Source organism: Lithobates pipiens, unplaced genomic scaffold (genome assembly GCF_037356315.1).
Source record: "Lithobates pipiens isolate NorthernLeopardFrog02 unplaced genomic scaffold, aLitPip1_a1.2 Scaffold_25, whole genome shotgun sequence".
In the NCBI taxonomy this organism is placed as follows: Eukaryota; Metazoa; Chordata; class Amphibia; order Anura; family Ranidae; genus Lithobates; species Lithobates pipiens.
This window is the reverse complement of record NW_027507787.1, coordinates 57476313-57487109: the sequence shown is the minus strand read 5'-3', so window position 1 is coordinate 57487109 and position 10797 is coordinate 57476313. Positions and strand designations below refer to the sequence as shown.

The window sequence follows — 10797 nt, the reverse complement described above, 5'->3', positions numbered from 1 at the left end:
TTCATTCATCCCGGTTACTGCATTTTTTTTTTTCCCAGTGCTGCGACTTTGACACTCAATACAGTAAAGGTAGTGACATCTGTCATTCACTCACCCTGTCCTCTCCCCTTGTTCACGTAAAGCCTTGTATTCTTTTCACAGAATATCAAGCACTCTGTGAACGAACAAGGGTAGATCCTGTGGTTTACCTGCCTCTCCACTTGTCTGGTCAAACAGTGCCTTGTTTCTGTGAAGAGAGTATATGGCTTTTTGTGAATGGGTGAGGGAGAAGAGGGTTAATGACAGGTTCCTTTTACTGTATGAGAGCTGGAGCTCTGACAAAGCCGTTAGATGAGCTTTGTATGTATTATCTGGGATGAATGATACTAATGCTGGCCATACACTGAGAAATTGGCCGAAATTCAGTTTAGACAGTTTTTTCATTTTTGAGCCAGTTAATGGGCACAATCGATAATCGTTGGGACATTTTTTAGCCGAAAAAAATTGAAGTACGAGTTTGGAAATTTTCTGCCGAATGAACAATAAATTTAAAGATTAACCAAACTGTCTGGGGTATATGTAAAAGAACAAAAAACGAATTAATTTATGTCTACTGTACGATTTATCGGTCATTACATTATGGCGCTATCGTTTGAGCTTATGGTCAAATGTTAATTTTTCGAAAATGGATTCGGCCGATTTTTCGTATAGTGTATGGCCAGCATAAGATTTGTACAGTAAGAGTGAGTCAGGCATAGATAAGTGTCCATTAGATGTAACTTATTTAGTTCTGCTTTAAGCCCCGTGAGATGACACCTATTAACAGTAACATAGATTTTTTTTTTCTTTTTTTTTAATATATAAAAGTTACTGCACCATTTCAGGTGGAGACTAAAGGAAATTGATCATAACACCTGACACGGAAAAACTATTTGAAGGTGCAATTCTGACATTTTGCCTGCACATTAGTTGCACAGCAGGATGTCTGAATAGCTTCAGCGTTTTTTTTTTTTTTTTTTCCTTGAGCTACTATGCAGCCTTTAGGCAACCTCTATTAAAAGCTTCTGTGACTGATGCACAATAATAGTCAACTTTCTCAAGCCCTTCCTGTCTTTATAGAATGCAGAATCTTCTCCATTACTCTGTGTAAAGTAAAAATAAAAACATGCAGGCTTCTTGCCATTCTGTATATGAAAACCTTGAGATGGTTAGACGTTACATGGGTCATTCACAAATGTCCTGCTGCTGGTAAGCTTTGTGGAAAAGGACTGCATAGCCCTTCTCATGCTGCTTTGTGATATCTTTCTGGAATGCGTTTATGTGACTGTGTCTGGATTAGTTACTATACCTACACTACCACAATGAGACTGCTTTCTGCTTAAAATGTCACTTGAACAATTTTAGTGTTTCTAAATACTTTTGTGCAATTTGATATTTCTGGAATTTAAAAAGTGACCTTGAAAATTACTATTTCCTGTTTATATTTGAATTTTTGTTTTTGATACGGTATAGGATGGTCAGAAAAATGTTCCATTCCGAAGAGTAGTTGAAGAGGAAGTTGAAGTTGACCCTCGAGTTTGTAATAATTCATTTGAAGCAAAGGTAAAGTATAGTGTCTGTAGCATTTACAAGGAAGGTGCTTTGTGGCACAAAATAGGTCTGCTCATCCCGTATAGTATTTAATTTGCTGCGTTCTTATATTTGAACATTCATCCCAGCAAGAACTGCAAGTTCAGACAGAAATCGCATCGGTGTTCACACATCCGATTCTACTGTGGACCAAAAAAGGGTCAGCGTGAGTTTGGTCTGAATGCAATGTGAATTCAGCCATGCAATCTGTATGGCTGAAATCGCATTGCAGAGATCACATGCGATTTGCAGTACTGTGTGAATCGCATCCGATGCCAGACATTGCACCAGTGGGTACCAGGCCCTAAATGGCAGATGCATTTAGGCCTGGCTCACACGTGTTGTTTTTTTTTTTTTTTTTTTTTTTTTTTGTGCGTTTAGCGTTTTGCAGACACAAACTACAATCCATTTAACATTGTTTTCCTATTGGAAACATTCATATCTCCGATTTTTTTATTTTATTTTTTTTTTTTTTTTTTCAGCTACTGCGTTTTTTGCAAGGTTCACAAACTTTTTTTCAACTCAAATCTTTTTGGTTCAATGGACACTGTGGTGTTTTGATGCGTTTTTCATTTAGCCTGCCTAACAAACCTCTCCCCTTTAACAAAAAATGCATAAACATCATGAATCGCATTAAACTTTTTTTTGTAAAAAAGCAACATGCACTGTAAAAAGCACTGCAGAAACTTATAAAAGCAAACTGCATAGGTGTGAACTAGGCCTTGCAAATGAAAAACGGCGTATTTCAACCTGAAATTGACATTTCAGTTACTGGAAAACACGGCAAGCTGTATTACCTATAAGTCACCCCTGCAGGTGAGCACAAGTACAAATGCCCCCTCCACACACCAACGGGTGCCGGTCTGATCTGTGGTCGCCGCAATCTGAGAGCAAAGATGAAAGGCTGAGCATGGTGCTTTGGATAAGACTATATTGCAGCCTTCATAAAAAAAAATACAAATATCACAGCTTCAAACCACAGGACAGAGGGCAGTTGATGCGTTTCACATGGAATGTGCATACTCTGTAAATTTGTTTTATCCACTACACCTTTGTGTGGTCGGCCTTTATCTTTGTCCTCAAGCTGTATTACCGAACTGGCTTAACTTAAAGGGGTTATAAAGTTTTATTATTATTTTTTTTTTTTAAATAACAAAGTGGTATACTTCCACAGTGCTCAGTGGAGTGCAGCTCGTTTTGCACAAAGTGGCCCCGAACCTGGTCTTCTGGGGTCCCTCGGTGGATGTCTCAGCTTCCCTCCAAGTACTTCTCACGTTCATACAAGCTCCCTCGCATGGTGAGAAGCACTTGCGAGCACGCTCCATTGATACAGCCAGTGGCTAGAGCCGCTCACTGTATCACTCGGCCCTGCCCCCGGCGTGTTGCATCATTGGATGTGATTGACAGCAGCGTGAGCCAATGGATGTGCTGCTTTCAATCCATCCACTCTAGCCAATCAGCGGCCAGGCTGAGTGGCGAAGAGGACACCGGAGGCGAGCACTGGACGTTCGAGGGGTCAGGTAAGTAAAATGGGGGGGCTCAGGGTGCCGGCACTGTCAAATGTTTTTTCACCTTAATGCATAGAATGAAAAAAAATATTTACTTCTACAACCCCTTTAACCTCGATGACTGGTGGCAAGACCCATGTGCAACAATTCCTGGCTCTACTTCCCTGCTTTTCAGTTGCATAGGTTGAAAAAAAACACCTAATTTCCACTTAAGAAAAAGTAAACCCACAGTTGACTGTGGGAAATTTTTTCCAATGAGGACAATTTGCATTTTGTGTTCTTGGGCTTTATTCACACTGGTATTAGTGCATTTAGTTTGCAAAACTCCTGCATTTAACCACTTGACAACTGGGCGCTTAAACCCCCCTCGTGACAGACCAATTTTCATCTTTCAGTGCTCACACACTTTGACAATTAGTCACGTAACACTGTACCCAAATGGAGTTTTTTTTGTCCTTTTTTTTTCATACAAATAGAGCTTTCTGGTGGTATTTACCTCCTGGGTTTTTTATTTTTTTGCGCTATAAATGAAAAAAACCAAACATTTTGATTAAATGCATTTTTCTTGGTTTCTGTGATAAAATATTGCAAATTAACTTTTCTTCATACATTTTGGCCACAATTTATACTGCTACATATATTTGGTAAAAATAACCCAAGTAAGTGGATATTTTGGCTTTGTAAAAGTTAGTGTCTACAAGCTGTCGTGCAAATCATAAAAAAATGATCACACCTGATGTACTGGTGGCCTATCATTTCTTGCGACCCGAACAAGCCAGGAAAGTACAAATACCCCCCAAATTACCTTTTTTGAAAGTAGACATTACAAGCTATTTAGTAAGATGCATGGTGAGCTTTTTGATGCAATTTTTTTTTCTTCCCACAATTGTTTGCCAAATTTTTTTTATTTTTTTATTTTTTTTCCCACAAAATTGTCATTGTAATAGCTTATTTCTCTCACATGGCATGTGTATACCACAAATGATGCCCCAAAATACATTCTGCTACTCTACTCCAGTATTACGATACCACAAATGTGGGTCTTTTTCACAGCCTGGCCACATAGAGAGGCCCAACATGCAGGGAGCACCATCACGTGTTCTAGGAGCATAAATTGCACATCTTGCGTTTTGTTTACCCATTACACTTTTGAAGGCCCTGGAGCACCAGGACAGTTGCACTGATGTGGCTTTGATGATAGGTGGCCTGGACACGTGACATGGACATGTACTGTGGGCACTTTATTCTTCCCCCCCGCCCTTTTTTTATTTTTTCTTACTCTCACTGCAGCCATTTGCTTTCCCTCCTCACACGCTGTCTCTGAGGAGGGAGAGCTGGTGTTCTGCCAAAAACTGTCAAACTGTCCCCCCATCGGATAGTGTCTGCCCTGTACTGCGCAAAGTCTCCGATGAGTGGTGCCTGTACACTGAGTCCAAGTAAAAGCCCCACCATCCAAGTGGACATACGGTAGCACTTAGTAACAGGGCCCCTCGCAGGCTCGCTATGTTTTGGGCACGGCCTCGCTTGGCGATTTTTTATTTTTTTATTCTAACTCTGTCCACTTGGATGGTGGGGCTTGAACCTGGACTCCTCTTCGGAGACTTTTGGCGTCTCCTTGTCTTCTGTACTGCGCAAGCGCAGTACAGGGCGGAAACTATCCGGGGGTCAGTATTCAACGCAACACCGGCAATGAGAGATCTCATATGTTTACATGAGAGCATCTCTCATTGGACACTTGGATTGAGTGCTAAATGGCCGCTCTGATTGGCCGTTTGGCACGATCTGTGATTGGCTGTGTCCAAGGGACACAGCCAACACAGAATTTCCCAGATGCACACCCGTGGCAGTGTGCAGAGGGCAAGAAAACGAGAGGACGTCCAGGGACGCCCTCGCAGCAATTGGAGTCCGCGCAGTAGCTGTCTTTCGGCTATAGGGCGGATGCCTAGTGGTTAAGTGCAGAAGTCACTCAGAAGTATAAACAACTTTGCCTACCAAATCACATTTTTCCTGCTTTAACCAGATGTAGCCCTTGTTCACACTGAACACGACTTTGAAATTTGTGCAAGTTCATCTGAATTCCTATGCTTTCAAAGCCACATTTCAATCTGGCTTTGGGGGCGACTTTAAAGACATATGTGCAGGTTAATGTACAGATGTCTATTGAAATTGCCCCAGAAGTCGGCAAAGTGCAGTAAGTACATTTGGAAATCGGTGGGGCGCAGCTCCAATTGGGACGCTCCTTTTGCCGGCAATAGGCTCAGATTTGAACATGTGATTTGACCTGTCAAATCGCACCGATGTGAACAGGGGCTTAGATGCATTTACATTTAGCTATGGTTAGTGTCTAGTCGGATCTTGGATGCACATAATTATATTTCCTCTAAACACAGCTAAACTACCAAATTGCAGATAAACGCACAGTGTGAATGGCGCATTTTTAATATTATTTCTAGAGCATGCTTGGTCATTTTCATCTTCCTGTAGCAAGAAACCTCTTTTGAACCTCGTGCACCCAGGCTTATCAAAATAGGCAGCATTTTTTGCCAGAATTTGGCAGGAAAAAAAGCCTCTTGTGTACTATGTGCAATATAGTGTTTGGTGTTTGAGCTTAAATGCATTCTACTAGCAGCAATAATCAATTCTGGTCATTTAAATGCATTTCAACAAGTGTTGTAGACATGTATGTACATTTTTCAGCTCAAGCTCCTCTCAGAATGCGCCTTTGGTTTTTACAGGAAAAACAAAACCAAAAAAAAACTCTCCTTCACATACACCTGTAAATGCATGTGTGCGTGGCCACATAGGCTAACATCAGTGCTTTTACAAGCATGAAAAGAAAAAAGCCTTGTGTGCATGATGCCTTTTTACTCATGTGATGTCGCCAGTCTTTCAAAATTCTTCCAGGAGCAACTGCTGATGCGGCCATTGCTATGGACATAAGCACAGCCCCAGAATTGCATCTTGCAGGCAAAGAATTGTTTTGGTAGGAAACTGATCAATTCACAATGGAGAGACAGATGAGTAGGAGATGGGCAGAGTTCTGTTAAGCAGTCAGTTAACCACACTGATTGAGATTTTGGGTCATTATGACCTGGATGCAGCACATTTTAAGTCTAGGTTCACATCGATGCAATGGTCCCAACCGAATCGGTGTGACGCTACACAGATTCCAAAAACTAGTTTCTGTACTACTTTTGGCGACTTAAGGGTGCTATTTGTGTAGACATCTGTGCAGGTACCTACGCAGATGTCTCTGAAATCGCCCCTGAAGACTGACATGAAATTGTGTGCGTTCAGCTGAACTCGTACGATTTCAATCCCACTGTCAGTGTGAACCTGGGCTAAAGAACAGAGAAAATTGCAATTTATAATAAAAAATTTTTTTTATGGTCTGATGTTGAACTTTTCCACTGAGCTAACTATATGGAGCAAATCATGAACTTATAAAGAAGGGTGATGTTTGATCCTGTCTTCTCTGATCCTCCCCTTCTTCCACAGTCCCAAATCCATCTCCTGATGGTGCAGTCTCTGAGTGACTGTACATGCTCAGTTTGGTGTGTATTGCTAGATTTTTTATTTTTTCTCTTGGGAGAGTGCATGTGATCAGCACAGGGCCAGTTAGCACTGTGCAGACAGAGGATCAGGGGTCATGCAGCCTCATAGGACTATTGGAGGAGGATGAAAACTCATTCTACAAGCTTTAATTAACTGGACACTGATGGTCACAAGACTGCTATATACTGCTGAAATTTTTTAGCCGTTTATATTTACTGAAAGCAATTGCATTTCTATTTTCTGTGTACTGCGCGAGACCAGATAGTGAATGCAGGGTCCTGGATTTAGTAACACTTTAAAGTAAATCGTAATTTCCATGTTCATGCTTGTTCTTCCTAGTTTTTAGAGTGGTTTTGTAAGTGTAAAGATTCATAGATTAGTCTCTAGTGAGGCTATCAGTTGTCCAATGCTGCCCCTCTGTGGTCTGCTTAAGAGATCAGCCACACCGAAATCACTTTATTTATTTTTTTGTCGCTCTTAAAGGGGTTGTAAAGAGTATTTTTTTTTTATTTTTTATAAATAATATGTTATACTTAACTCCACTGTGCAGCTCGTTTTGCACAGAGTGGCCCCGAACCTGCTCTTCTGGGGTCCCTCGGCAGCTGTCTCTGCTTCCTCCTGCAGGTGCTTCTCACGTTCATGCGGAGCACCCTCGCATGGTGAGAAGCATCTGCGTGTGCGCTCTTGTGATACAGCCGGCGGCTATAGACGCTCGCTGTATCACATGGCCCCGCCCCCCGGCTCTCCGTGTCAGTGGATGTGATTGATAGCAGCGCAAGCCAATGGCTGCGCTGCTTTCCATCCATCCACTCCAGCCAATCAGCGGCCAGGCTGAACAGTGAAAAGGACGTCAGACGAGTGCGGGGCTTTCGAGGGGTGAGGTAAGTAAAACGAGGGGGCTGGGGGCGCAGGCACTGTCAGATGTTTTTTCACCTTAATGCATAGAATGCATTAAGGTGAAATAACATTTACCTTTACAACCCCTTTAAGTTGGTATTGTTAGAACAAGCAAGAAACAAAAATAAGCATATGCAGATGGTCCCATATTTTTGTAGAATTTTATATATTTATACATGGGTAGTATACAAGGATGTTCCCATGTTTTTGTAGAAATATAGATTATACATAGGTTTTTAAAACCATTACCTCTTAAAATTTACATCAAGCTGATCTTTTGCATGTACACCACATGGGTGGCAATAGTTTGTGGACACCAGACCAACACACCTACTCCACAAGCTGGCTGACACCCCCCACCACCCACAAATTTGGTTATTTTTCTTTTTTCCAGTTAACGCTGTATAGATCATACAAAGACATTTTAGACTACTGTGGCCTTCAACCCTTGTGGCAACAGTTTGGAGGAGGTCTTTTTTGTCACAGGATGAACTGGAACTGACCAGGTCCAAAAAGCCATGTCTACAAAGACAGTTTAATGAGCTGACTTCAACCTCAGTGAACACTTTTTTTTGTAAAGAATTGGAATGTTGATTGTGAGCCAGATCTTTTTGTCCATCATCAGTACTTGACCTCACAAATGCTGTTTTGACTGGGCACAAATTACCCCAGTCATAGGCCAAAATCTTGTGGAAATCCTTCCTAGAACAGGGAAAGCAGTTAAATCTGCGAAGATGGTGCAACACTTTATTAATGCCCATTGTTTTGGAAATGATGCCCAATAAGCTTATGCGTGTGGGGTCAGGTGTCCACAAATGTGTATAAGTGTACATGTATTGAAAAGGCCAAACATTTTTGCTTTTTAGATGTATGGTAAATATTTGTGTCGACCCTTAGTGACCCTTTTTACGTTTCAAGTAAATGTTATCTTGCAACGTTTTTTGCACTTATTTTATGTTTTTCTATTCCAGAAAGGAGCACAAGGAGACTGGGGTGAGCGAGCCAATAACGTTTTAAAATTCACTAAAGGAAAATCTTTTCGTCATGAAAAGACTAAGAAAAAGCGGGGCAGTTATTGCGGTGGTGCCATTTCTACAACTGTGAACTCCATCAAGTTTGACAGTGAATGAACTTTTTTTTTTTTTTTTTTTCAAACCATGAACTTCTTTCCAGATGCCTGTACTTTAGAACTTTTTGTGCAGTACTTGACTTCGTCAGCGTGGGAGTTTATCTGCCCAGGATTTGTCGACGACCGAATGATCATTTTCTGTGTATCTTTAAGAAAAGCAGAACTTTTTTTTATGCCATTCAAGAAAAGAAAATACATTTTAAGAAGATGCTTTGTTCTTATTTTTGCAGAATTTAAGATTAAATTGCCATGTTTTGTTTTTACAACTTTATTTTTAAACGTTTCGTCCTGATGTTTAGATTCAAAATTGAGAATTTGAGGATAACCATCTTAAAAAGTGGACCTGCCAAGACAGCTTAAATGTAGTCAGTATAGATATAGTATCAAAGGACATTTGTTAATATAAAAAGATGACTTGTTCAGAGGCAGTATGGAAGCTGCTATTGTAGACCTTTTTTTGTAAATACTTATTGCTGATCTATAGATTCGGTGGATATGGTACTTATTCTTTGACCCAGAGTAAGTATATGCAGCAGATCAGTGTTCTGACTCACCCTTTTGCTTGAGCATCAGTAAAGTCAGTGTTGACCTCTTATTTCTTCATTGCAGGTGTGCTTTATTTCTTCTAGTAAAATTGCTGCGCCCATATCTGCCAGTCTGTACACCTCTATGACTTTCATAGTGAGCTTAAAGCGGGGTTCCACCCTAAAGTGGAACTTCCGCTCATCGGAACCCTCGCGCCCCCCCATCCCAGAGACGGCGCAGACCATTCCTAGTGCACTGCGTGACTTGCGCAGTAGCGAACCGGGAAGTGAAGCCGCAACGCTTCACTTCCTGATTCCCTCACCTAGAATGGCAGCAGCCGAGACGAAATCGATCGGTCTCGGCTGCTGACATCGCTGGACCCTGGGATAGGTTGGGAGTGTCTATTAAAAGTCAGCAGCTGTAGTATTTATAGCTGCTGGCTTTTAATATTTTTTTTTTTTTTTGTAGGTGGAATCCCTCTTTAATGTACTTTGCACAGTATTGCCAATTGTTTTAGTCAAATAGACCAGATTGGTTAGCATTCTTAACAATTTACACAAGTGCTGTTTGAGATGGGCTGAGTTTTGATACCTCCAGACAACTCTGAAAGATATTGGTGTGTTTTTTTTTTTATATATATAATTGTGCAGGACCCTGGCTTTTTTATTCTTAGACACTGGGTTATTGGCTTATACTGTCAGGTGACTGTCAATGCTTTTGAGGACAAGCTGCCTGGGCACCTCCCCTTTAGCCCTACCTTACGCTGTGAATTCTTAGTTATTTGCTAGTGTCCTAAGATGATAAACCTCTTCTCTTACAGAGAAATTAATTTTAGCTTAACTAGTTTATTTTATCTTTGAATTCTTCATTGTCTTCTAATACCACAGTAAAAGCAATGTATCTGGATCAGAGAAACCTTGGTAAAACCCTGAGGGTGGCCTGTAATGTTGCTTCATGTACTGGATCCCTCATGGCCACTCACCTTGGCACTTTATGCAATACATATAGTCAGCTGCAGGGTACCATACAGGTCCAGGGCAGTGGTCCATCCAGAAGACCCTTTTGAGGGTTATGCCCACTGTGGATGCTATAAAGAGTCCAGTGTTGTAGACAGATAAGACAGGGTCTGTATGTTTGACTCTTACAATGTTTGGAATGTATTCATTTTGCAGTGTAAACTTTTCTAACTTGGTGTTAAAATGCAACCGCTAGGAGCTTAATCTCAGGTGGATGAAAATGCATTAAATGACACCAATTTACTGCAACTTCTCCACCTAGAGATGCTTCCTCCCTCCCAATTGCCATGAAGACTTTAATACAAGAGGTCTGCACCTGGGTTGCTTTGTAGTCCTGGCTATAATTACCCTATACTCCACATTGTACGCCGTGAGTAGCCCCAGAATATTACCCTCATTATTAGCTAAGCTGGACACCATGAGAGAGAGCACAGCAAAAGTTCAGGCGAATATTCACTCTGTTGAAGGCTTTTACAACACTCAAGCTCAGGGGGCAATTTACTAAAACTGGGGCATACAGAATTTGGTGCAGCTATGCATTTCAACCAATCGGCCTCTA

General features: G+C 41.2%; 1 long non-coding RNA gene across 1 annotated transcript; it reads left to right on the top strand.

The window, feature by feature from the left end:
- The first annotated feature begins 1418 nt into the window (after positions 1–1418).
- LOC143930296 (uncharacterized) lies at positions 1419–9300 on the top strand. The gene is made up of 2 exons (XR_013262747.1): positions 1419–1581; positions 8540–9300. It is a non-coding gene; the product is annotated as an uncharacterized LOC143930296 (long non-coding RNA).
- The last annotated feature ends 1497 nt before the right edge of the window (positions 9301–10797 follow it).